The sequence below is a fragment of the Danio rerio genome, chromosome 24 (assembly GCF_052040795.2).
Source record: "Danio rerio strain M-AB ecotype USA chromosome 24, GRCz13ab, whole genome shotgun sequence".
NCBI lineage: Eukaryota > Metazoa > Chordata > Actinopteri > Cypriniformes > Danionidae > Danio > Danio rerio.
The window spans coordinates 7,446,270-7,470,909 of record NC_141044.1 but is presented as its reverse complement, the minus strand read 5'-3'; the positions used below and the strand labels follow the sequence as shown (position 1 = coordinate 7,470,909).

At 34.8% G+C, this 24,640-nt stretch overlaps 1 protein-coding gene and 1 long non-coding RNA gene across 16 annotated transcripts in view; one reads left to right on the top strand and one right to left on the bottom strand.

The window, feature by feature from the left end:
• Nucleotides 1-20,012, bottom strand: part of kmt2ca (lysine (K)-specific methyltransferase 2Ca) — a 216,477-nt gene extending 196,465 nt beyond the window's left edge. For all 15 annotated transcript variants that reach the window (XM_087309099.1, XM_087309103.1, XM_087309101.1 and 12 more), the window contains exon 1: nt 19,776-20,012. The gene's annotated coding sequence lies outside the window, so the exon portion shown is untranslated. The remainder of the gene's footprint in view (nt 1-19,775) is intronic.
• Nucleotides 8,181-14,095, top strand: LOC147830992 (uncharacterized). The gene is made up of 3 exons (XR_015524738.1): nt 8,181-9,449; nt 9,844-10,834; nt 10,914-14,095. It is a non-coding gene; the product is annotated as an uncharacterized LOC147830992 (long non-coding RNA).
• Nucleotides 20,013-24,640: the final 4,628 nt, after the last annotated feature.

The window sequence follows — 24,640 nt, the reverse complement described above, 5'->3', positions numbered from 1 at the left end:
ATTGGCTTTTACAGTTAGCTTAGCAAAGGCTACAGTGAACAAACTTTGGGGACTACAAAAAAAAAATACATCCGGGTTAGTGATGTCATAAACCCTTCAGGTTACAAGCATATACCCTGTGCAGTGAAGGGGTGTGGCCAGATGTGCTGTAATGTTATAGCAGAGACGCTTCCTGGTGACATGGAGGCAATCCAGGAATCACAGCACATTATGTTAGCTGACCAATCAGAGCCTTTTGGGGGCGGGCTTTTGGAAGGACTAGGAAATATGAGTCGTTTTCATATTCATGGTAGCTGTATACAATTAAAGATATATGAAAAAAAGGGATTTTCACAAATGAAGACATTGCTTTGCATCTTTTAAACACAACCAAGCCTTAAAAATATACTTTAAACCCCCTTAAAGAAGTTCCTACTCTTAAATTATGGCTGGCAGAGTTAACTGGTACATTGCATCTGGAAACAAAATTATCCATACCCTAGACAAGGTTTTGTTAACTGAAAAAAATTGGTCCCCTTTTATTTTAATATTAGAGCAATTCCAGCGCTATGGATGTGACATTTGCAGTAAAAACTCAAAACATAATTTCACACAGAAAGTATATGTTGACATTATATCGAAACTTCTGTTTATATTTTCCAAAATAGCTCACCACAGAGTTATGGGAGCAGAAAACTATCAATATGAAAAAATGTTTTATACTTTAAATTAGGAAAATAAACATGCGTTATGAATGTGACAACCCAAAAGAAACAATGCTCATCAAACAGGTATGAGTCGGCTCACTGTAGAATTAAAATGATTGATTTTATTTTATTTGACATTTTTGCATTTATGAAGAAAAAGTATTGTTATGGATGTGACACATTTCTGTTATGGATGTGACAGCTGTGAAATAGCCACTTGTGTGATTTTGGCAAATTAAATATAATAGTTTGAAATACTGACAGATACATTTACGAGTATTTTTAAAGTACTGTAAAATACTTGCTGACACAAAAAATGTAGAAACGGTTTGTCTATTTTGGTGAAAACTAAATTATTTTTTATGGCAAGGTTGACATTTGCATGGAATTGCCCATTAGTAAACACTAATATATTTACTATGTCTTTAGTACCTACTTATACCCCATTTGATAGCACAGTTGGGTGATTGGTAGGGGGAATGCATGCTTATTTTAGAATTATTTTTTTCTTTCTTTTATATTGTCTAATTATTAAAATGTATGGTCTTTGTTTATATTTTAAGTGTATTTATCAGTGAATGTCTGCTAAAATAATGAATATAATTTTACTAAATATTCTAATAATAAAAAAATAAAAAATAAATAAAAAAACTCCTTTATGAGGTTTGTGTCTCCACTGCCAAATGGTACTAATGATAGCCTTTTGGTGGACGTGATGTACGACAGAAAATTGATGTCGACGTCATTCTTGCTCAAGGAAATGTCAAAGTAAAGCAGACCGGGTCGTTCACATATCCTATACAAAACAGATGCTTTATACACATAAATAGCCCTACTTGTGTATAACAGTTAATATCTAACTTAATTTAATTTGATAAGAGCTGCAGATCAATGATAATGCGAAATAGCATTGTAATGTCTGCGATTATATAAAATAAAAACAAGAAATCATTTAGGCCTTATTTGGGTTCATAAATGGTACGAAACATACACAGTCAGCAGAAACCTCCAATCTTTATTCTTCACCAGCACACGCACGGTAACGTTAACATTTTCTTAAAAAGTAATTCCATCATTCTGAGTTCATAAAAGTCCAAAAAAAGATGATAATAACTATAAACATGGCAGTTTGTTCATGTTTTAGGTTGCTGAAAGAATTCTTTCCTCCTTTGTTTTTTTATATAAAATAAACCAAATGAATTGGCAGACTCAAAACAATCGACACATTTATAAATTTGATGATTTTAAATAACTTTAGTTTAACAATCAAAATATAATACTTAAGTTAAAGCTACAACAGGCAATTTAATTATAGGAAAATAATGAAGCGCCAAGGAAGGTGGTGGTGAAGCTCAAAGCAGAGCAGCTTCTTCGCTATGGTACACTGAAAAAAATTATTCAAAGATGATTCCTTGGATTTACTCAATTTTTTTACGTTAAGTGCTTGTAAACAATTTATTTGGGCTGAATTTAAACAAACAAATTAAGTTGAACATTATTAAATTTAATTTGATTGTTTAAATTCCACACAAATTAATTGTTTGCAACAGTTCTGCATGCAACACTTTTTTCAGTGTAGGTGCTTATAACGACAGCCTTAAGGAGGAGGATTGGACAGCCCTGCCCAAGCAGATGCATTTGACACACATAAGCAATCCAGTCACTTAAACAAAATCAGGGGTGGTTTAAGACGCTTACTGAGAGAGACACAACTCAGCCAAGTGCAAACACATCCAGTTCTTCAGGTTGCATATGTAACTGTTACTCTTCCCAAAAGGAATTACATCATGCAGAAGTTTGGGAGCCTTGCATTTCATGCCTGAGCAAGCAATCATGGATGAGAGAAGGGGGAAAAACACGAAAAACGACCAAGTTTGCTGTGAGGTGAAGGGAGCATTTAACAGAAGATTTTGCACTGGTTGATTTGAACTAAAATTAAAATCTCAATTAACTGAACACTTTACCGATATTACGATCATTGAATGATTATTTCATGTCATATAGAACATTTTTGTGTCTATTTATTTATTCCCCTCATATATCATTATAAGTTTATACTAGGGCTACGGCGATTCATCTGTATAATCGATGATGATAATTAGTTGACATCAATTTATTTATTTTCATAATTTGCGAATGAATGTTCTGTTGTTACGTGTGGTTTCAATGCGCACACACACACAAACATTTATGATATTGTTTAAACTAAAATAAACCTACCAGCATTATAATGTTTATTTCATGGTTTATTAAGTCGTAATTAAATTACTAGTAAATAAATTAGTTTTTTTATTAACATTTATTTAAATATTTACAATAAAACATAAATATTTTAACTGACTTAACATTTTATATTATTTCATAGTATATACAGGAATCAGAGAGTGAAATTCAATATCTTTTATTAGACTCTTTCTGTACATTTTAAGACCTTAAAACCATTTTAGGTTTCAACCGGAAACACTGGTGAGATTTTAACTTACAGTATATTCACTAAATATTAATGTAAGAAACTAATCCCAAACCAAAACATTATTCATATACTGAATATAAATCTACTATATCTAGCTAATTCAGCCGCTTGGCGGCTAAAGAACTGCAGAAATACTGCTGTGGCCTTGGTTACTGCAGTAAACAAAGCAACATGATGTCAAATCTACAAGGATTTTTCACTAGCCTCTTTCACACAAACAGAACTTTCCGGAAAAATTACTGTCAATTTGGTTTGTATTTGTGAATGGGCCCTTTTTCAAAATATCGGTAAATTTGTTCCGGCAATTTTCCGGAAAGAGAACTTGCAACATTACCGGTAATTTGCCGGAATGCTGCGTTGTGTGAACGCAGAAGGAAGATTGCCGGAAAGAGCGCATTCACGTCTAGAACGTGACGTCTAGAACGTCTGACGTGATGGGTCTTCTTTAGCCAATCAGAACACTCAAACGCATTCACATCCAAACGGTTTATGAAAATAAAAGTCTTTGAACATTTTTCCAGACACATTTAGCTGCGAGATATTAGTCAGATAACGTTTCTATGTTCCTTCTTAAAGCCAACTGTGTAAAAAATTATCGATAAAATGCCTATGATAAACCGCTGTTTGTTAACCTTCAAGCTCTGACGCGTGTGCGCATAAAGCAGCTGGTGAGCGCCAGCACACACAGATATTATGTACATCTCGACATGCGAAAGTGTTCCTCCATGTTTTCATCGAAGTTGTTCACAATACTTATCCCTCCGCAGAGTTTGTAATGTAGTGAAATGTTTACAAACACAAGCGCAGCCATTTAGAGCTCATTTCTGGTTAATGATGTCAGAATTTACAGGTATTTTGTAATGGATGTGTGAACAGTCTTCCGAAACGTCTGTACCTGTGTGAACAGCGCTTTATTGAATTTACCGGTAAAGTTGTTTCGGAAATTTTCTGGATATTTACCAGTATTACTGTTTAAAAGGGGCTATTGATTTCATAAACTACACAGCATCTTGATGTTCGCAGATTTAATTCAATAACCATACATTGCATAATCAAAAAGGAAATAAAATATAATACCCTGCAAATTAGTATTTAAGACTCTTTAATACTTTTTAGGGGCCTTAAATTTCTCCACATTGATCTATCAACCGTTAATACTTTAAGACCTTGCAGACACCCTGTATTTTAAAATCTAACTTTTAATTTTTTTTTTTTTAATTTTTGACTAAATAACCAGCAAAGTTTTTTTACAAACCACTAAATTACAAACCTTTATTTATACATATCAGTTAAATAACTTAATATTAATATATCAATTTAGTTTGTGCATACCTACATTTGTGTTTAACAGCCAATGCAAGCAATGTCGGTGCATATATACTGTATAACGCAGTTTATATTAAAGGTGCTGTAGGTGATCTGCTTAAATGCTATCCGATAGCATAATATCTTTCAAACATAGTCCCTCCCCTGCCGACCAAAGCCACGCCTTCTGAAATCACAAACGCGCACTGTAAAGATGACAGTAGAAAACCCATCATGTCATTCGCCAGTTAGAAAACTTTATAGCACAGCAAAAAACTGTATTATATCTAGCACGTTTTTAATTGTGCAGCAAGCAAAACTTGTCCTAATGTGCAACTTTTTAAGCGTGCAAGGATTGCAGGTCTCACTCTCACATGCTTTGTCCCAAAGAGTCTACCGTATGCTTAATGCTTGGCCAGCAGGGTGCAGGAATTACACTTATTACTAAACCATACATGCATGCTACTTCAGACAAAACATTCAAAGTAGCATGGTAAACACTATAGGGATTGTTTCATAGGTTGCCATTGTTCTAAAATGAACCAATAAAAGCAACTTCACCTCAGTAAAGCAGGCTAGGTGGATTAGCACTGTTTACTTATGTTTTAATGGTAAACTAAATAAAAATCGACATTATCAATGCTGTAAAAGGTCCCTTATGAAATTAAAAAAAGATTTCAGAGGCTGAACAACATTTTGTGCATATAACTCATTTGTAAAACAACAAAACCTACATAGCTTTGCATGACTAAAACAGATTATGAACACAGAACATTACCCGTCTAAAAGAAATACTTCAGCCATTGTGTCATCCTTCCTCCAGCGTGCAAAAGTCACTCCTATATTGATTCAAGATTTTAAAAAGTTTTGTTTTGATTCGGCATTTGTTTTTACTGCTGTTACTCTCTGATGTGCATGTGAACGTGGCGCACATGCACACGCAAACAGCGGATCTGTGTGAACAGAGGTGTAAAGTTGTACAAATGAACAATTGACGGACAGTTTGGGCTACTTATCAGATGGAAATTGTCGGCACGACAATATTTAATTGGATGAACATTTTTTAGTCTTGTGCCTTACCCAGAATATAAAAATATACATAAATACATTTAGAGCATTTACTTTAATCAATACTATTGGAACGTGAAGAGACTTTCAACCAGCACAACAAAAAATGTTTCTGAAGACAATCACCTACTGCACCTTTAAGTCAGTTTCCCCCCAAAACAACATCAAATCTCGGTCTTGCTCCTGCTGAATATAAGATCAATCTTCCAAACTTTTACGAGCATCAGTGAACGCCTGGGAATGCAGGTATAAATATGAAGACATAATGAAAGAGAAGACTGATCGGAGATGGCTAATTTTAGAAAACAGAGATGAGTTAGTTTTAAATGTCAGTTATTTTATAAACTAACCAGTGACAGAGAAAGAGAAAGTAGTACTGGAGACTAGAGCTGTGAACCTACACTAGTCTCACGGTTCGGTTACGATTATCATGCCATCGATTCGGTTCAATTCGATATTTCGGTGCATCACGGTGCATTGACGATGCTTTTATATTTTTTTCACAGCAGCAGCTCTTGTATTAAAATGTATGAATATATTTATATTTATATAGGTTATTATTTGTAATACAATTGTGTCATTTAATACAAACATTCAGATATATAAACTGTAACTTAAAAAAAAAAAACGAGCATTAAGCAAATAATATAAACAAATATAAATATCCAGCTCAATTTCTTATCCTTGTCTAGTTCTCTTACACCCCTTAGATTGGGATTGATTGGGTTGCGATTGGCTCTAGCGCTGCGCTCTTCAGATGAGCGAGCGAGAGAGAGAGAGAGAGAGAGAGAGAGAGAGAGAGAGAGAAATGGAGTAGGCTACTTTCATTCTCAAACTCACACAGTAAAATTAAGCACAGTTCATGAGTATTAAGTAGTTAGAGCGTTGTAAATACTCGCGATCGCCTCCCTTGCGACAGAGCGCATATGAGGACAGAGTGCATCGAAGAAACGATTAATTTTGACACCCCTACTTGAGACATTCCCACGTCATAAGGTTTTATATGCTATATTAACAAATATGTTGTGAGGCATACTGCTGATTAGGAAACTGACACTGAAATTCATAACCTATAACTGACATCCCTTTAAAAACATAAACACATGACTGTGTAAGAAAAGACGGTGCATCTTAGAGTTCCCTGATAGTCAGTGAATTGCTCATATTAGAGACAGAGAATGAGAGTCTCTGCTGTACGTAAATCATATTCTTTGGGTACCTGGCGGGAACAACGGCAATTCAAAGCCCCGTGCCCATATATCATCCACATTGCAAATCAGTTTGAGCGGACGCAGACAAATTCATTAATAATGTAATTCATATTCAGAAGCCTGAAGATTATTAGCAGCAACAGGTATTTTTATTTGTAAATGAGCACTAATGTGTCAAGCATCCCTCACTTACTCATTATATCTTTATTTTCAAAGCTTCATCACTTTATTCGTAAAACATGTTAAATAGAAAAATTTGATTGACTGATGTCATGTTAAGCTTTGCTTGCAAGCGACCTGGTTATTTTACACTTAAAAATAAAATATGAATTTATTTTTGTTGGAAAATTGAACAAAAAAAAAAGCCTTTTACATTAAAACTAAAACCTTTTATAGTCTTATTTCATAAATGAAGTATGATAGCATTTTATGCAAATTTTGGCATTTGTATGGTGTTTATTTTCTAAAGCTATACAGCAAAATGAGCCTAAAACAAATGAATGGAGGCAATTCCCTTAAATTATTAATGATTAATATAAAAGTAATAATTGATCAAATAAAATCAAGTTTAAACTAGTTGAATAATCAATAAATTGGTTGCTAGATTAATCAATATACAAACAGTCATTAGTGGCAGTCCTAGTTTGTACTTTAAATACACTGGCATAGGTGATTTATTTTCCTGATCAAAATCTTATGTTTGTAATATTAAAATGTTTTTTTATTGTATTATTAAAACTATTTATGGTTATTTGGTATTGGTTATTTATTTGGAACAACTGAATTCAAAGCACACAGTTCTTGAAATAAATATTATTTTTTCACAAAGTATGTTTCAGTTTCACTATAAAAAAAAGCAAATTTCTTAATGAAATTATTATTATTATTTTTTTAATCGCCAAAAAAATAAATCTATATTGTCATTTAAGGGTGGCCTTAATGAGCCTCATATACTATTGTTTCCTTTGTTCTCATGTCAATTCCGCGAGCGCAAAATCATGGTGAAAAACAGGCCTATCAGAATGCAATACAGACTGTTTCATTGCTCATATACTTCAGGTCACTATCCATGTCAGCAGTTAAAACGCTGTTATGATACACACACCATAAACAGGCATGCCTCAGGTTGTGTTTGATTGGCCACAATGTTGCATAGTAAGATTACAACAATGATAATTTTCCTCCCTTGTTTTAAATAGATCTCAGCTTATATTAAACTTATGTGGGACTCTTATTTTGAAAACAAAGTCAAAAGTCAAAGCCAGCCTTGCCACATTGTTTTCTACACATTGCTAAACAACAACTCCACCAGCCATCGGTTTACACTACAGCTCATCAGAAGGCAAAATGTGGGCTATACAGAATATAAATTTATTCATTTGCACCACCACAAAGAGGCATAAAGTATGGTATATTTTACTAATTTGTTGCGTTTTTCACACTTATGACCACTTTTAACACTTTTATTATGTCATATCACACATTATAGTGAACTTTATATAAAATTATGGTGTACACGACAGTCTATTAAGTGACAAGACTTTTGTATAAGCAAAGTCAGAACTTACTTTCCTAATTAAATAATTAAAAATCAAAGCATGATCATATTTTATTTTGGTAAAATTAGTGTAATCTAGGGGCCTTTGCCTCTCATATTAGCCACTTCTGATACCAAATGATCAACTAGAAGTCAAGTTATTATTTGGTGTTAACTTAGATAAGAGACAAGTCTTTTGTCAGGTAGTGTACATGTTGGGCTTTTATTTTCTTTTTTTTTTTTTAAGTGTGACATTATACTACAACTACTGGCGCTGAAATTCTGCAAGCCCACAGTCTAATGGGACCACAGCTTAACTGAAGTCCATACATATTGAAAGTGCAACAGCGTGAATAAATGATGACAGAACATTAATTCTTATGAGCAAATCAATCACTCAAATCCAAGTAGGCCAGTAACAATAATAAATATATCAAGTTATCGTGCAATTTTTGGACATGACCTTAATCATTTTTGGAGTTGCAATGTTAAAGTGATTTTCCAGGGCATTTACGTTCTTCCTCACTGGTGTCAAAGTTAAAAATTGGAAATTTACTTACAAGTACATTTAATAGGAAATGTAAATAATAAAAAATAATTTAAAAGTTATAGCTCTTTGAAAGCGTTTATTCTGGCTATTTGCATTATTATGCTGTTAATAATCATTCTATAAACAGGGGCATAAAATGGTCTCAAAATGACAATAATATCGCTTATCGCAACAATTTCTGTTACAATATATCACACAACAAAAATAAGTTTAATCCAAGCATTTTTGTTTCATGCATACATTTTGATTGGCACAAACATCTATTCAACTGCACATCTCCTTAGTTTTAAAAAAGGGCGCACACACAATTAATTTAACAGTATTTTAAAACTTTCTCTGCCACACCAAAAAAAAAAAAAAACAATAATAATAATAATAAAAATACCCAAAACTTATTCATTTCATTCACCCATTTTACTTTGACTTAGTCCCTTATTTATCAGGGGTTGCCACAGCGGAATGAACCACCAACTATTCCAGCACGTTTTACTCAGCGGATGCCCTTTCAGCCACAACCCAGTATTAGAAAACACCCATATACACTCTTATTCACATACACACTCATGCACTATGGCCGATTTAACTTATCCAATTCACCTATAGCGCATGTCTTTGGACTGTATCTGCTTGTTAAGTGGTGACGTGTTTGTGACATATGTAATACTGTTTCGGGGTCCAAGCCGCCATTCATTTGAGTGGAGAAATCATTCGTGTATGATCACTTTTTATTCATATCACACATTAAAGTTCATTTTACATAAAGTTATAGTGTACACAACAATCGTTGGGCTTGCTGCATAACAAATACAAAATTTTAACAATTTATAAAACAATTAATCACTTTCTGGCCATCGGATATTAGGCATGGACATGTATATTGCGATCGTGACTTTCGAAAGTATTAAATCGCTTTGTAAACGATTATTATTACCCTTTTATGAGTCTCCCCATTCAGTTGAATAGAGCGCTTGGACCCAGAAGCCGCTCTGCGTGACGTCACACTTATCAAGCAGATAAGGGAAACCGGTGTACCGGAGGAAACCCACACGAACACTGGGAGAACATGCAAACTCCACACAGAAACGCCAACTGGCACAGCCTGGACTCGAACCAGTGACCTTGCTGTGAGGCGACCGTGCTAACCACTGAGCCACTATGCCTCCTTAAGCCATTTATTTGTTGACTAAATTTACTTTTACAGCATTAAATGATTTATTTTGTTCCTCTACCATGGTAACAAGTTATAAAACAGAATATAATTTTACACATAAAAGGTTAGTAATTAATATTTGCTCGCTTAAATCTTTTTAACATGAACGCTGTTCACATCTTGCCGGTTTCACAAATAAATCAGTGAGCAATCGCTTCCACTGAAAGCCAGCCTTTGATTTTCTTTGTTGATTGATTGTAAAATATACAGGACCAACATTATGAATTAAGTCAGTATTAATTTAGATGGTTATAAACATGCTGTTGATTAAGCTTTTCTTATATTGCACCCGGAAAATTCTTTTAAGGACTCGCTGGGCCTGCAGTGTGGCATCACATTTTTCAAATGATTAAACAGCATGAAGCCACATGGGACTCCATGTCATATATTTGCTGGAAAATGTGTCATGATTACTGTGTTAATGATACAACCATCTGTTTCAGTCGATAAATCAGATCCGTGAATTAGACAGTTGCAGGGCGACAGGAAAAGGACAAGACTTGTATCATACGCACGTGCGTTATACTTTCTTAATCAGATTATAGATTTGATCATACAGTATTAGAACTTACAGACAACCGGGGCAGTGAGTAGCAGTGTTGTGCTGGTTACAGAAAAATAGTAACTAGTTACAGTTAGGCATGGGACGATAAACGTTTCAAGGTATACCGTGGTTTGGAAAAGTCGGCAACATTTTCTGCTATAACGTTCCTAACTGTGTGTTCACAATAAAAACGGCAAGAGCGTCAGATGTCGCTCTGGCCGCCCTTGCGACACACCGAGAGTCAGAATTCGCTACATTGATCTCGTATTTAAAGGGGGCGTTGCAGCATATGATATCAGTTACATTCCAGTGTAAAACAAGCTTTCTAGCGTGAAGATGTTGCACACTTATTATCAAAGTCATTTAACCATGGAAGATCAAGTTGCATGTGTTGTGGTTTTGCTCCACGTTATTATCCATCATGTGTCCTTATGTCTGAAATATTGTGAAGCAGCAATACTGTTTTATAGTGTCGCATGAGATTACCGCCTTTTTAAAAGACAAAAATATATATCATTAAAGCGCATCAGTTACTCGCCAGTAACTTTTTTTAATGTATGTCCTTGTAAGAAAAAATTGCAAATAATTGGAAATCCGCCGACCGCAATAATCAAACCCTTGGGAACAACTGTGGTCGGAAGTTCACAGGACTGTGTTCTCTGGACTCCTCTCATGGGGTGGACTTCTACATTGCAATTGCTTGCAATCGCCGAACCGCATCATCATAGCTCATTACCATATAGTGGACTTGATTTCAACTCTCCTAGACGCCCCCTATACTCGCCGCTTATCACCACCGGCTCCTATTGAAAATTTATGACTTCAAGCTACTTTGACACTCTCGCCACTTTCGGTGTGAAAGTACAGTAAGGTATGAGTAAGATTTTTTTATTGTCATTTATAACTAATTATAACCAACTATATTATAAATAATATTGTCATCAAGATTTTTAAATGTCATTTTAAAATGTACAGAAATCAAAGTTTTTGATTTGAATTCTTCAGCTTGACATGTTTGCTGTTACAAAATATTACAAATGTTTCTCAAAATAAAATATATTGTGTCAAAAGAAGAAAAAAGTTATTATTTTTTACTTAAACATCTAAAAACAGCATATATTACAGCAGTAAGCACAATACCGTGATACCGTAAAACCCTGGTATTTTTATCCAAGGTCACATACCATCAGACACTTATATCGGACCATGCCTACTTACAGTTAGACTCAATTACTTTATCAATTACTGACACCAAAAGGTAATGCGATACTGTTAAAAGTGTTTTAATAATTTGCATTCTCACAACTAAAGCACAAGATTTAAACAAAAAGTACTTTTTAAACACTATTGTAATTTAAGTCAGAGCAGCAGCACAAAAAAATATACAAGATGATAAACCAACTGAATAATATATTCAGAAACAAAAAAAAAGCAAATACTAAAGTCGCTTCAGCTTCATAAAGGTTTGCATTTAACCCTTAAACATGTTCCTTCACAGCTTGAGAATAAAACTACACAAATATATATAAATATACAACACAAAACCTTTATGAAATAAATAAATGAAAGTAATCTGAAATATCATTCAGAATCAATTTGGTGAAACTAAAGCACCAAAATACTGCTATTATATACAACCATAAATTTTATGCATTTTAAACAAAACAAAAACATGACAGCTGCTCAAAAATGAAATCGATGAGCAAATTTCAAACTAACCACAAATTAAACATGGCATGTCAACAACTTCCGGAGAGTAAGCTGTGTATATTCAAAGTGGAAAATCTGCTGTTGTGTAACAGCTATAAAATTATGTAAAACAATAAAAAAAATTAAATCACAGCATTTGTTCTGAGCAATACAACACTAAACATTTTAAATAACGTGTTCGGAAATATAACAGAAATGCATCACTGCGTCTACTAAACTAATCAATTTTGTTATACAGATAACAAACGTGTGCTTATTTATTTGACACAACAAACATATTATTAGTAATCGTAATTAATGATAGTATTGTTAATAGTCTCTCGGTCTCTCTCGTGCGCACACTCAGTATACTTCGCACGCATTCGGTCTCTCACGAGCACCTGGTCTCTCGCGCACACACTTGGTGTACTTTACGCGCATTCGATCTCCGCTTTAGCTTGACTTTAATAGACTCGTACACGACACGTCTTATTTACGATGGTGGGTTGGCATCCACCAATCCCCCGATGCATCGTCGCTGTAAACTGTGTAATTAAAATTATTTAGCTTACCATCGGACAAATGCATAAAATTTGAACGATAACAGAGTTACTATGTTTAAAAAGTAATGCATTACAATATTAGTTACTGTCAAAAATAATGTCGTTACAGTAATGCATAACTTGTAAAGGCTGATTCATACTTCTGCGTCAAACGCCGGCGTATGCTACGGCGCTGACGCATAGCCCTTCGCCGTGGCCATCGGCGTCACTGACGTGCACCTCTCAAAAAATGTAACTACACGTCGCAGCAACGCGTAGCGCAAGCTCTGTGATTGGTCGGCTTGGTAGCGCTGACGAGTCTGGGCGGGACCGAGAGCCGCGCGAGCGGAGCTAGCCCAATACAGCGATTGTTTACAAGTGTGGAGTCCCGTGAAGGAGCTCCGAATGGAAAGTTTTGTTTTGTGTTTACCTCATAGTCAAAGTTCTTGCACGTCTGCCGGTTCCTGCCTCAAAATGAGCGAGTTTGAGCCACTTGTACATCCAGGAAGTGTTCAGGAAAAGCAAACAGCAGCAAAGAAACTCGACATAGAGGAACATTTATACCTCACTGCCAACTAGCGTTTTGGAAGTGTTAATGGAGACCAACAGAGACAGCGCGCAGAAGTATAAATGCACAGCTACGGGCGTTGCATGCGCCGTGGGTTACGCCGGTCACTTGACACAGAAGTATAAACCAGGCTTAATTCGTAATTGCCCAACACTGGTGAGCGGTCACTAAAACTTCCAAAAAAATCATAATTGATCTGACAACTAAAACTGTAACTGTGTAAAAAAAAAAACCTTCATCAATTTTGAAAAACCAATCCAGCTTCATAAAAAAACAGCATTATACCATAAATCACACTAAACAACAAACTGCAAAACACAACACACATCTATACAAATAAGAATTCCCGACACATCAAACAGGGCTTTACCGAATTTAGACTTTGTTCCAGGCAACACTGGTAGATTACAGTAAACTGAGCATGCCAAGGCAAGTCAATCCTTCACCAGATACTAGTCTCAGTAACTTCTCACTGACATGAATGTGACGAAACGGCAACTTGAAACTTAAAAGCACAGGGCCGAGCGACGGACTTAAGCAGCCCAAACTAAAGGGCTTTTGGTGTCAATGATCACTGAATGCATGTAACACCAGACAACATCCAGGTACAGATGGACATGTTAATGAAAACATCATTATAATAATTAATTGCATTAGCTGTAAGTGTCAATGCAGTAAAAGTGTCTCGTTTTAGCTGTCAGAAATCCACGTGACTGGATTTAGCAGGAACTTTGAAGAGTTTTGATTTATAGGCAGAGCGTTTATATGTGAGGAGCTTCTGTAAGGCTGAGCCGTTTTGCTGTGGTGGATTGTGATGAATAGGTCAGATCGGAACTTCTCTGGAGAGGCTGCCATTGATGCAACTGAACTCAACCAATTCTCCTGTGTCTCATTACACCATTTAAAGAGAAAATTGCTCTCCTACTATTATGAGAATTGTTCGGTAGAGCTGCAGAGAGGCCATGTCAGAAAGAAATTGCTTGCTAAATGCTGTGCAGACAGTCCAAACTGCATACTGTTTTTGTACCATTTGTATTTTAATAATGAGCATCCTTATAAGAGAAAGTGGTATCATTTTTTTTTTAGAGCACACTCTAAAAATGCTGGTTTGTAACTCAGCATTGGGTCAAATCTAGACAAAAAAGTGTTTTTATATTTAAATAAAAAAATAATAAAACTAGGGGCGGCACGGTGGCTCAGTGGTTAGCAGTGTAAGAAGCAAGAAGGCTGCTGGTTCAAGTCCCAGCTGGCCCAGTTGGCATTTCTGTGTGGAGTTTGCATGTTCTCCCCATGTTTGCATGGGTTTCCTCCGGGTGTTCCGGCTTCCCCGACAGTCCAAAGACATGCAGGATAGGTGAATTGAATAAATTAATTGTCCGTAGTGTATGAGTGTGTGAATTTGAAAGCGTATGGATGTTTTCCAAATACTGGGTTGCAGCTGGAAGGGCAGATATATGCAAATATAAAACCAGTAAAATTTGAAATGAATCATCCTTTAATGACAACTTTAGTCTGTTAGTTTGCTGTCACTTTAAGACCTGAACATATCATCATGCATCTGTTTTCCCCTTAACGGTTTACTTTCACTTTAGACAAAATAACCAAATGTGTTTATATGTAAACATTGTGTGGCGTATCGCTTCGGAGGTGTTTGCGCTTGGGGGAAAAAAAAACATGTGCGTTGGTAAACCAGCGTGGAACTAACATACTTTCTGTCATTAAGTGCAGTTTTCCATTATAACTACGTTTCCACAGGACTAATCTAGTTGCTAATGTATGCTGCGTTGTACAATATATCTAGAAGCTTCATAATTGCAATGTATTAATGAGACTTGTAGCACAATATTATGATATTTCTTTTAATGGGCCACTATCAAATGTCATCATATATGATAGGGCTGAACAATATTGTTTGAGCATCGAAACTGCAATGTGTGCAACTACAATAGTCACATTGCAGGATTAGATAATTGATTCATTTTAATTTTAGATTATATATATATACACAGGGCTTTACATTAAGACCCGCCAAATGTGGGTAGATTTCACCTTTGGCGGGTTAGACAGACAATCCCACTAGCCACTTTGGCTGATTGAATTAATTTTTAAATTGTAATTTTCCTAAAAGCAGGGTTTGACAATATAAGGATGACCCAATATGTGTGCAAGTGTGATCTTAGAATCGAGAATTGTGTTCACGCGAGCAGTAGAAAAAGTGAATACCGAATGAGAGAATGATCATCACTCGCGCTAACAGCTGAGTTGATGCGCGCCACTTTTTCAAACGCGTGCGCACGACTGCTTAACGCGTGCGCGCTTCCGAATCGTAAAGCAACCGTGTCTAGAACAGGTTCTGGAAACGCAACTGTCATCGGTTCTCTTTCAAATAAACTAGACAAAAAGTGATGAACATGCACCCGCAGCACCGGTTGCTTTCACTTTGAACAAATTATTAAATGGCCTAAAGTTACCCGTGTGCATGTGATCCTTTTATTATCACACACAGTATGTTTCACTTGCTTTCATTAGCTTACGGTTTTATTTGCTTTTATTTTTGTTAAAATGATTTAATTATTATAATTTTTTTACAACATTGCTTTAATGGGAGATAAACTCTCCATTTATGTGCAGTTAACTGGTGATCCGAGAGATCTTTAGCCACGACAGATTACTGTGCATATTTTTGATACATGACAATAGTTATTTTTTAAAAGTCAATTGCTTTTCTTTTTTTTTTTTTTTTAAGAAATGTTTTGTTAAATAAAAAGTATAGTATAGTTATATTTAGCTTGTTTTGACACATTAAAATTGTGTGGCTAAGAAATAATTATTGCTTAGTGTGGTTATAGAGATAAATTTGGTAAATCGTTAATTTTGAGCTCATATATAACACCCATTTATAATGATGACCCATTTGATCATGCCCATTGAGCAAGCTCATACTCGACACACAAAAAGCGAAATGAATAAGGACGCATGTGGAGATAACACAAAATTTAAATCAAGTAATTTTAGCATGTCAACGTCAAATTTATGCAGATAAAATATATTATTTTCCCAATAACAAAATTGTGGCTAGTGAAAATAATGCAGAGAGGCTATAAATAAATAAATTATATATATATATATATATATATATATATATATATATATATATATATATATATATATATATATATATATATATATATATATATATAGCTATATATTTTTTTGTATTTGTATTTGTATATATATATATATATATATATATATATATATATATATATATATATATATATATATATATATATATAAAATTTGTATTCACTACACAATGATGACCATGTTATTTTACATTTGATTATTCAATTTCTGTACTTGAATAATGTTAGTATTCCCAGAAAATCATTAAACACTGTTTATTTCACTTAGTTATCATATTTAAATGCTTTCCATTTATTATATTTATATGCAGATGCACCACATACAAGTCTTGTTCATCCCAGTCAATCTAAATGAGCGAAATCTTAACAAATAGAGATATTGAAATTATGTGGTGAAATGACACAACTCGTATCGCAACAAAACATCGCAATGTCAGATTTTCCAGTATCGTGCAGCCCTATCATATCACACAACCCTAATTCAGAATATTATTAACACTTCCAAATAATTTCATTCACAGGCTTTTATGGACAACAACACAGCATCTGTGTTCATTCGAGCACGCGTACATATTAGTCAGAGAGGTAATAATGCGATTTTAGCTTTTATATTGAAATTAAAATCAGCATTTATTGCATATTACAATTAATTTAAGTACTGTATCTGACTGAGATACAGTTTAATTGCCATACAGCTTAAATTTCCACATGGAAATACTATCCTTTACCGAGATAAATATGTTTTGATTGTTGTTTTAAAGGGCTAGTGTAGTTACTGCCTTATTACATTGAATTAATTGTAATAACTTCAATATACACCTAAAAAACACATAGCACTAGGAATATGCAATTATTAGATTGAGATTCTAACTATTATTACTTGAATTGTTGAATTTAACTTGCTTATAAAGGATTCAGGGCACAACAACTTTTTTGAGATCCCCTATGTTACAGCTTTTTTGCATACATAAGAATGTGTGCTTTTTAACTGTATTTTTTTATACCTGAACAAAAACAATGATGATCATACCTCATTTTTGACTTTCATTCCCAGTACTAAAATGTTATTCAGCTCAGTTCAACAATTGTTATACCAAAACTAATGTATTTAGAACAAAAAATCATTTGTTGACATACTACAATTTTAAGGTCACAGTGCAACCCATTACTATCTAATTGCATTTTATACTTTCACCATCTTTCAAACCACTAGATTTACCCAGTCAGCTATTTTTATCATTTGAAATATTATATAATTTAGCAAGATCACTTATTCGTTAATGAATTTTAAAAGGAATAGATCAGGATTTTTATCCCTGTGATACATATTGCAATATAAATATTGTTTAAATAAAAAGTAAAGGTGTGAACCCACACTGGTCTCACAGCTCGATTACGATTATAATGCTATTGATTCGGTTCAATTCGATATTTCGATGCATCCAGGATCTCGTCCCTGCTCTTTAGTACACAATGCCGCAATCAAGATAGATATGTATATATATATATATATATATATATATATATATATATATATATATATATATATATCTTGAAAGGTCAAGGTTTTAAAACCGGCAAAAGTTTCTGCTATACCGTTTCTAAGGTATGAGTAAGATTTTTTTATTTACTTTTTTTTCATCTCCAAAGATGCCGTTTTATTTATATTGTAAAATAAAATCTGTGTTTTTAAAACAAATGAAGACAGCAGAAGTCCACAATTAATTTGAATTATTTAGCCTGACATGGGTACAGCTCCAAAATATTTTAAATGTTTCTTAAACTTAAATATATTGTGTACAAAGGGAGAAACGATTTTGTTTTTTACCCGGATGTTTAAAAAGAGTATATTTAAGAGCAGTAATCTCAATACCGTGAAAACGTGATATTTTTATCCAACGTTATCATACCATCAGCATCTTATACCGGCCCATGCCTAATCGCTGAAACATAAAAAACAATTCTAGCAACAATTTAGCTGATTGTGCACATCTCTATCTCTATTTGAGGTGTGAGCGTCACTATGGTTGAAAAACACTAGTAAATTTTACTATAAATGACTATAATATATTTTCATGTGGGTGTCTGACAACTGAAAATAGATCTGCTAGCATATAATCGCAGCCTGTTACGTTTAACCTTGCACTTTATTGTTAACTTTAATTATTATTTATTTAGGATATGCGTTTTTACATTCTGATTCCAATGCCTAATTATTAAATTGTTAAAATGACTATAATTAAATTAAAAATGGTTAAAAATAAACTATTATGTGTTCTTTGGGGAAAGTGTACGTGCACGGTGTTGATATTAGCCTATATTGTCATTCTTGCGTTATATAATGAGTGGCATAAAATGACAATTATATCGTTTATCGCAATATATTTTATTGTAATATATCGTACAACACAAATAGATATCAAGACAGGTCTAAATACGAGCTCATAAAAAGTATGCTCAACAGTTATAATACACGCTTTATAAAATAGTATAACACGTCACGCTGCTGTCAGTGGCTGACATGCTGTCAACTAACCCTTTTAGAGCAGGGGAAGTCTGTCTATATTGCTTCGTGCTAGCTTAATTAAAGCTCTCATAACAACAAAGAAGTTCGAATACCCAGTTATACAATCAGCATGTCAAAGCAGCAGGTAAGCCTCGGGGGTAAAGTAGGCTTGACTGGGAGAAACTAGTTAGTTTAGCAGGCAGCTCTTATCGTGACTCGAGTAAGATGGCTGGACCCATGTGAAAACAAAACAACTTTCCGCCACCAAACGTCTGTGTGACGTTTACCAAACAACGCAAGGCCACACTTTATATTTAGGACTTAAACAATGTCGAGTAAACTTCATATATAACACAGATATATATTATTTTCTGGTTACTTCCTCGTTGTCCTTTAAGGTCCCGTACGAAACGTAATACTTTCGTTTATTGGGAGATCGGGGGAGTTATCGGTCATCAGTAAAAAACCTCGATCAAATTAAACATGCAAAGCCGCGGAAAGACATATATGTTTACTCTTAGACTTTAAAACAATCTGTCATTAGTGTTTCAACGTTACTCTCAACATTCGCACAGGCTTGCAACTATCGCCACTTTCCACTGAAAACCAAAACAACACTTGCTTTTCACTCCAAACAGCAAAACAACGCGGCTCACATCAAAACATGAGACATAAGCAGCAGCATATAAACAAATAACCACGACAAGCGTGCGAAATGATGAAGAGTGGCGAATGCTTACGGAATTGATGCAATTCTCTTCTTTCCTTTCCAGCTTCCAGCCAACTTAATTCAGAATGTAATCCAAGAAGAAACTTTTCCCAAAGCTCTCATGTGGATTAAGCGTTTGGTGCGATATTTCAGGTCGAAACATTCCTCATTTGGGCGAAAGAAGCATAGTTTTCCTCGATTATATGAATTTTAAAGTTGTAGCGTTTACTCCATCATGGTGGCCATGTTTAAGAGAGACCGAAACACTGCCTGTCACTGCAACGGACAAATAGACCCACTTTCAGGTTTAAGACAGTGTTGTCGTTTAAAATGGAGCATAACTCGTGCAGAACATCTATAAACCGAGCGTATGATGTATGGGGTGATAAACGTGGACGTTATTTCTGTTAAAAACTGCATGGAGATATTTTTTAAAAGTCTCACTGACCCCGCGGAGCGATACATGAGGACATACTCGAGGCAAAAAGTCTCCTCAGTCGTCAGCGGTGGATTGTAAAACGCGGAAGTCGACTTTGGAAAATGAGCTGGAATGACTACACGTCGCCTATGTCCGCGTATAAAGACGAAATTTCTTCCTTTTGGACGCTGTTTTAATGTGTTATCTCTCAGTAAATGTTTTATATTTTTAACGTTCGGTCTACGTTTCTTAAATGTCATTGCTTTTAGCTTTTTATAACATCCCAGAATATGACTTAATGTTCGAGGATATATTGTAATTTAACTTTCTCTGAGGTCGTAAAGAGCGAACCAGAAACAAGCTTTACACTGAAAACTGCAGGGAAACATGAAAACGAGAAGAGACAAAATCATTTTAGCATATGTTGATGTTAAAGACATAATAGCACATTTATCGAAAATAGGTAATTACTGATTAATAAACGTCGTCTACTTGTATAAAATGTTAAATTTCTTCATGGTTTTACAGACCTGTTTTTTTATTTTTTGTCTAAAACCCATTTTACTGAAACGCAATACTAAAGTGTCTTTCTCTGACATATTTTGGTACTATTTTTCTTGAGACATGTTTCTGAATTAATCAGTTTAATAGAGGTGCCCAAAGTAGGGCCGGCGGCTCAAAGCTTTGGTTTGGCCCACCATCCTATCTGAAAAGTGATGGGGAGTTGTTTTGGGTAAATGCCTTTGACAGAGATTATCATTTCAAATTTAACAAAACCTTAAGTTTTTTGTTTGTTTGTTTAATTGAGGAACTTAAAACAAAACAATGTTTCAGTTAAATGTTTCATATGAAGTACTGTCAGTTGACAGACAGGACAATGCACGAGACATCGGTGAGCAAATCAAGGCAAAGGAGCAACATCATTTTGTGTTATAAATATGATTGTTAATGTTTTTACTATAATAAGCTCATTATAAATTGTCAAAAATTATACTGCATCATTAATTGATGTTTAAAGCAACATTTTCTAGTTATTTTTAATTATTAGCAAATAAACTAACCATGGCATATTGAACGTGATACGGTTTGGTATATTTAACTTCGCCCCACTGCCCTCAGTCAAGTTTGGTTTTTGGTCCTTTATAAGAAAAAGTTTGGGCACCCCTGGTTTAATATAAGCTCTGGACCCTGCATCTTAAATAAGGAACAGGGAAGGAGACTGAAGGGAATAATTGAGTTTGTGTTTGGGTATTAACATTAACGCAGTATTTGTTGCCTCCCTTTTTCTTATATGTTTTTAAATGAATGTTTTTCGTATTTATATTATTTGCTTATTGACTATTATTTATGGATCAATATTTTTATTAATGTAAAAGTTTTTTTTATTTTAGTTTTTAATCTGTTTAGAATGTATATTTTATTATAAATTAATGCATTTAATTAATTATTGTTCAGTGTCAGATTTTTGCTTTTGGAATTTCTACAAAAAAAAAAAAAAAACTTGAAAATTTTTATAGAATCTTCAATCTGTTTGCTAAATTAATAAAATATGTTTTAAACACCCAAAAAGAACACAAAGTAGGTCCCTTTAATAAATATGATTTAATTCTTCATTTCTGAAGCTATTGGTTGACAAAAACTGCTGTTTTACAATGTCCAAATCATTCAGACAATTATTAAGTAGAAGAAATCAGGCTTTACTTTTCTGTTTCATTGATTGTATTATAAGCAACAAAATCATAGTGGGCTGGTGTGAAATGACAATACCCCACTATTTACAGCAGTGGTCCCAAATTCAATTCCTGGAGGAAGGCAGCTCTGCAAAGTTTAGCTCTAACCACCTCCAACTCACACCTGCTTAAGAGTCTTGAACACCTTGATTACTTGGATCAGCAGTGCTTGATTAGGGTTGGAGCAAAACTGTGCAGAGCCGCGGCTCTCCAGGAATCGAGTTTGAGACCTATGATTTAGAGCAAGGTAGGGCTCCCAAATGTACAGGGCCGGCCCTGACCGCATCACTGTATTATTTCACTGAATATACATTAGTTTTTATTCACAATAAAGAGCAAAAAACAACCAATAAACAAACAATTAAACCAATTAAAGTTAATTTAAGACAAGGAAGAGAAAAAAAACTGCCTAAAACACTTAAAAGTCAAAGTAGGCTAGTAAATAAAGCATGAAAAGCAAATCAAATTATATATTAGTGAATTTTACAAATTACGTCAGTCTATTTTAAAATGTTAGGTTAAACTTGTGTTATAGTTTCTTAAGTGGCTGAGGAATTTACCAATTTCTGAGTAAAACCTTTGTTTTTGTTTTTTCAATGCAGCACTGTATATACAAAATTCAAGTATTAATTGACCATTTGTCCACAGCTTTTGTTATAGCCATTTAAAATAAGATAAAGGGCTACAACCCATTAAATCAGTGTTTTCTAAGTAGATCAGCAATTCAGTGTTCTTTTTTCCTAATAAAAAAAGAGGCTCATTAAAGGTCAAGGATATGAGGGAAGATGTCCAAAGCAGTCCAGGTGCAAGAGGAAATGAGCTTCTTGGCCTGAAAGAAGCGCCAGTGTTTGAAAGACAGTGTCTCACTGATGCTTTCATCGCTCTGCTTCAACACGTTTCCTCTTTCTCGCTCACTGAATGATCCATGCTGTGTGTGAGAGAGCTTGTGCATGCATGGGACTGCTTACAAAAGGGTGTTCTCAGTGTTTAACCACTGATGAAATTAATTACTTGCAGTAACAAATACTTGATGGATATTAGCAGGGATCTTTTTAAATTACTGTTATGCCTCTACACTCGAAAACATATTTCGCTGTTTACTTGTTTAAAGACTGTAAAAAAGCTGGGTTCCACACAAACGATTTGTGTGGGTACAACATCAATGAATTAAGTTAACTCCTTTGTTTTTAAAAATTTAAGTGAATTGAACGTAAAACAATTAAGCTGTCCCCTCAAGACCTCAAGAATTCAATAATTGTGTTGCTTCAGCTCATTTTAATAATAATAATAATAATTCCTTACATTTATTTAGTGCTTTTTCTGGGCACTCAAAGCGCTTTACACAATGGGGGGGGGGATCACCTCATCCACCACCAGTGTGCAGCATCCACCTGGATGACGCGACGGCAGCCATTTTGCGCCAGACCACACACCAGCTGATTGGTGGAGAGGAGACAGAGATGAAACCAATTGGAATATGGGGATGGTTAGGAGGCCATGATGGACAGAGGCCAGTGGGCAGATTTGGCCAGGATGCCAGGGTTAAACCCCTACTCTTTTCGAAGGACATCCTAGGATTTTTAACGACCACAGAGAGTCGGGACCTCGGTTTAACGTCTCATCCGAAAGACGGCGCTCACTGAGCAGTAACCTAGCTTTCCCATGTGGTCTCCCATCCAGGTACTGACGGGCGCAGCCCTGCTTAGCTTCAGTGCGACCATGTGAGAGTTGCAGAGAGCTAGCTGCCGGCTAGAGCTAGCTGCCGGCTACTTATTTTAAATAAGTAGTTTGATCTCATGTCATTTCTTAAGTGAACTACTAATGTAAAATGAGCTTAAACAACACAATTCTTGAGTTTTTTCTGGGGACAACTTAATTGTTTAACGGCTTCTGTAATATAAAAAAACCTGTTATTAATAAACTTTAGTTTTGAACCAATTCTGAGCTGAATGAAGAGATTCTTTTGAAAGCTGCTTTACAGAGTTTTATTTTTTGCTTGTCATGTTTGATAGTTTGAATGACTTATAAAATTGACTTGAGCAATTAATATAGCGTCGTGCATTTACTGTAAGTACAACCCCAAATCAGAGAAGGTTGGGACAGTATGGAAAGCGCAAATAAAATAAAGTAGTGATTTCTAAATTTACTTCGACTTGCATTTCATTGCAGACAATACAACAAATATTATTTATTGTATATTCCTCATGATTTAAAAAAAAATAAAAATGTATTCCAATTTTGGTTTTTGCAACACATTTTCAAAAAGTTGGAACAGTAAAGTATTTACCACTTTGTAATGCAGCCATTCCTTTTCACAACACTTAAAAGATGTTTAGTTACTGAAGACACCAAGTGATGAAGTGTTTCAGGTCTAATTTTTTCCCATTCTTCCTGCAAAAGAGTCTTGAGGTGGGCAACACTATGGGGTCTACATTGTTGCAATTTGTGCTTCAAAATGCATCACACATTCTCTATTGGAGACAGGTCGGGACTGCAGGCAGGCCAGTCAAGTATCTGTACCCGTTTCCTCCGCAGCCAGGTCTATGTAATGTGTGCAGAAAGTGGTTTTGCATTGTTATGTTGAAAAATGCATGGCCATCCCTGGAAAAGAAGGCAGCATATTGTGCTCCAAAATCTACATGGAGGGGAACCAATCTTCTGCTCCACTGGCACAATTGTACGCGTGCGCAAATGAATGAATCACTTCGAAAGGACTCATCATTCTTGAGTCATACAAAAGATTTGTTA